This window comes from Somniosus microcephalus, unplaced genomic scaffold (assembly GCF_052327205.1).
Source record: "Somniosus microcephalus isolate GS21.2 unplaced genomic scaffold, FLI_Smic_1.0 unresolved_chr1, whole genome shotgun sequence".
NCBI classification, from domain to species: Eukaryota; Metazoa; Chordata; class Chondrichthyes; order Squaliformes; family Somniosidae; genus Somniosus; species Somniosus microcephalus.
In genome coordinates this window covers 21,908,235-21,912,467 of record NW_028225179.1, presented here as the reverse complement: position 1 = coordinate 21,912,467, position 4,233 = coordinate 21,908,235, and the positions used below count along the sequence as shown (strand labels likewise).

At 45.3% G+C, this 4,233-nt stretch overlaps 1 non-coding gene across 1 annotated transcript; it reads left to right on the top strand.

The window, feature by feature from the left end:
• The first annotated feature begins 588 nt into the window (after positions 1 to 588).
• Positions 589 to 683, top strand: trnai-uau (transfer RNA isoleucine (anticodon UAU)). The gene is made up of 2 exons: positions 589 to 626; positions 648 to 683. It is a non-coding gene; the product is annotated as a tRNA-Ile (tRNA).
• Positions 684 to 4,233: the final 3,550 nt, after the last annotated feature.

Below are 4,233 nucleotides of genomic sequence, written 5' to 3'. Positions count from 1 at the left end.
GCCATCTTTTGTCTCCACTACTCCTATCAGCATCTCGTCCCGATTTTTATATCTCCTAATGTCTCTTCACTTCTCTTTTGTTCTCTCCCAACCTGGCATTTTAATAGAGAAACAGCTCAGAACAACAATTGTAATCTATAAATACTCTTACCCTGCGATACCGATTCCATTCCATGTCGAAGAGTTAAAATTAAGAAAACTGTTTATTTATTATATACATCTCATTAGACTGTGTGAGAAGTTTGTTGTTATCGTCATTAATCAACCAGTAAGCCACATGGTTAACGAATCATGGGCAACATTTTAAAACGTTTTTTTGTTTTGCATGTGATGAATTTTCATCGGTTCTCATTTTGCAGACTGTATTTTAGGAGTTGGGTAAAAATGTTCAGTGTTTATGACACCAGGATCTGCTGCAGCCTTTGATAAATTCACCAGCTCGCTAACACATGAGAGTAACTCCTGCTTCACTCTTTCATTTAAACCCAGCCAATGCACCACAATTAAACAACATTGCACCCCCGCACGATCAGACAACCTGAAATGTGCAAGTAAATGAGCACGGATAACTAATTCACATCAAGCGCAGCTCTAGTGGCGCAATCGGCTAGCGCGCGGTACTTATATAACAGTACAGGCTTGGAGAAATGCTGAGGTTGTGAGTTCAAGCCTCACCTAGAGCAGCTAATGTTTTTGTGGTGTGATACTTCGACCGGAGCAGAAGGTACAATGGTGTTTCCGCAAACCATCCACTTATTAGCTGTTCCACGTGGGCACTTCGGTTGCTCAGGCCCACCGTGTTCCAATAAGGGATTTGAGTATTAAAGGAGCCCTATATAAAGAAGTCGATTTAGGAAAAGATAAACATATTTCAAATTAATGAACTCGACCTCTGCGAACTGGGTTAGAAGAGAACTATTAGAGAAACCTAATGCAACTTCAGACAAAAATCGACGGCTCCTTGGTCTTGGGGCATGATTTTCGCTTAGGGATATTTCGCAAATTAAAATGCGAGAGCTTTTGGGTTCACATCCCAGATGAGCCCCGCCGCATTTAGGTAAAACTCCCCAACTCGGTCATCACAACTGGAATCGCTTTTCTTTAAAATAGACTAACGCACTAAATGATCCGGGATTGTGAGCGCACCCGGTTTAAACAGACACAGAGTGATCTTTGACTGACCACGACCCCCTCCATTAGAGACAGGCCTGATTATCATTGCTTATGAAATCGATGGAAACATAACTCGGGCGGTTTTTATAAAGGGCGGCCGATTACGATGCGCGATTTTTCTAGGGCGCCAAGTTGATGTTTGACTCCATTATCATTTTTCCCTTTATCTCCATCATTTCACTCCAGCCGAATGAACTGAGTTTAGGTGTCAGCCGTGGCTCAGCGGCAGCAAACTCAAGCCCCACTCCAGAGACTTGAGCACATAATCCAGGCTGACACTCCAGTGCAGTACTGAGGTAGTGCTGCACTGTCGGTGGTGCCGTCTTTCCAGGAAGACGTTCAACCGAGGCCTCAGATCCCATGAGAGTATGCCGAACAGAATGCGGATTTCTCCCCATTGTCCTGCCCATTATTTATCTCTCAACCAAAGACACTAAAACAGAAAATCTCCTCATTAAGTTTGATAAATATTTTTGAAATTTCATTTTCTCCTAAACGATAAAGTTATTTTTATGCTCCCTAATCATTCGGCTTTGTTCCCAGTAGTTTTTCATTTGGTGCCAATCACAGAGGAAGGAAGAGAGGTAGAGATGGTTCTCAATCTCCGATTCCCGCTCTACCTTCATTCGAGAACTCCAGTGGTCTGTTTTAATTTGAACAAGATATGAAGAGTGCAGGGGCACAGACCAGAATCACCAGTGTGATTTTGACGAGATTGCGATTACAAAGCCTATTTGATGCAAAATTCAATAAAATGCTCGGGATGTTTATCAGCAGCAAACGTGTAATGGAATAACGACGAGAACAGGATTCAAACCCACGTGTGCAGATCACAATGGATTACACTGCGCTCAACACTTGCCAGGGACATGGGGAGAAAGCAAGGACATGGTACTGAAATTGGATGATCAGCCATGATCTCATTAAATGGCAGAACAGGCTCGAGAGGCCGAATGGCCTACTCCTGCTGCTATCTTCTAATTTCTATTTCCTGCTATTTGCTTCGAAGCAGAAATACTCTGAAAGAAAGTCCCCTTCACCGCTTGTCCTGCCCGTGCACACAGACCTACAATGTTGAAAATGTACAAGCAGCTCATATAAGCAAATGGCCTTCCGTATCTTCAGGTGAGGGGCTGTCAGAAATGGTCGGTTTGAAGGCAGATTCAGAACAGGGAAGAAAAGGTTTCACCCAGTTACTTAAACGGCCGGGAGAGGACTCGATTCCGCAATAATCTGGCTAACTGGAAGATTCGCACCAAAGTCAAACCCCAGAGGTCTGATTCTCTCTCAGAGAATTTCGCTGATTAAATAAATGCGAGAGATCCCGGGTTCAAATCCCGGGTTCAAGTCGCGGACCTGAACCCCGCCAACCTTAACAACAGAGTTGTAGTGTCCATGTGTAGATAAAGACACTGAAGACAGGAGTTGGTTCATAGGTATTTACTAAGCAAGTCTGGGGGGGGTTTCTAAAGGATATACACAATACACAGGCTTATATAGCCCAAGTGGCAATTACCGGCATTACGCACACCTGGGGCTCTTAAAGGCACATACACCACAATTACACTTAAAGGCACATACACCACAATTCCTCCCCTTCTAGCTAACTAGTACATCATATTTTAAGTAATGATTAATTACATGTTATATGCAAAATAATATACATTGCTGTATTAATTAATTATAAGTTAGTCTCTCAGGAGGCTTCCTGACTCGGTCCAGATAACGCCTCGGGGGTGTAGTAGTTTCTGGTGGTGTAGTAGGTTCTTCTGGCAAGGCTGATTTGGCTTGAATGCCAGTGTCGGGTTCATCGGGTTCCAGTCTCACCGGATCGGAGGTAGATATGGGTATCTCTACTTCATCGTTAGATGTATAGAGTGGTGGTGTAGGTTGTCCCATTTCGGATGACTTGATGATTTGGTCAGCATGGCGCCTTCTTATGCTTTCTCCGATGTCCACGGTATACATCAGTGGTCCTAGTCGTGTGCAGATAGTTCCAGGCTGCCATTTCTTGGTACGGTAGTCCCAGGCCAAAACCGGTTGGCCTATCTGGAAGGCCCTAGTTGGCCTTTCATTCATACCATGAAACTGCCGGTTCTCCACGTCCCTTCTGATGTTGGGCTTGACCAAATCCAGCCGGCATCTTAGGTTTCTATTCACAGAATCACAGAATCACAGAAACCCCACAGTGCAGATAGAGGCCATTTCGGCCCATCGAGCCTGCACCGACACATATCCCACCCGATCCCCGTAACCCCTTCACCAACACATATCCCACCCTATCCCCACGTATTTAATCCCCCTTACACTAAGGGTCAATTTATCATAGCCAATCAACCTAACCCGCACATCTTTGGACTGTGGGAGGAAACCGGACCACCGGGAGAAAACCCACGCAAACACGGGGAGAATGTGCAAACTCCACACAGACAGTCACCCGAGGCCGGATTCGAACACCGGGTCCCTGGCGCTGTGAGGCAACAGCTGTAGAACATCATGGAAGGAGTTTGGTTGGTAACCATATGTGTTGCATTCCTATATGCAAATAAGAAGTTATCCACCTTGTGCTGAAGTTTTATGTCTTCATTACCCATGGCCTTTATGGCCTTCTTGAAGGCCTGGACAAACCTTTCAGCCAATCCATTGGAGGCGGGATGGTATGGGGCGGACGTGTAGTGCTTTACCCCATTGTTCTTTAAGAGCTTTCTGAATTCTTCGGACACAAATTGCGGTCCATTATCAGAACATATCTGTTCTGGCAGCCCATTCCTGGCAAATATGGTCCTTAATACTGTGATGGTTTTTTCCGTGGTGGTGGAGGACAACTTTATTACCTCCGGCCAATTGGAGTGTGCATCAACTGCGATTAAGAACATTGAGTCCATAAATGGAACAGCAAAGTCGAAGTGCACCCTTTGCAAGGGAGATGAGGGCCACTCCCATGGATGTAGAGGGGCCTGTGGTGGAGCATTTTGGACCTTCTGGCATCCTAGGCAGCTCTTGGTCATGTCTTCGATGTCTCCATCGATACCTGGCCACCATACAAACGCCCTAGCTAGG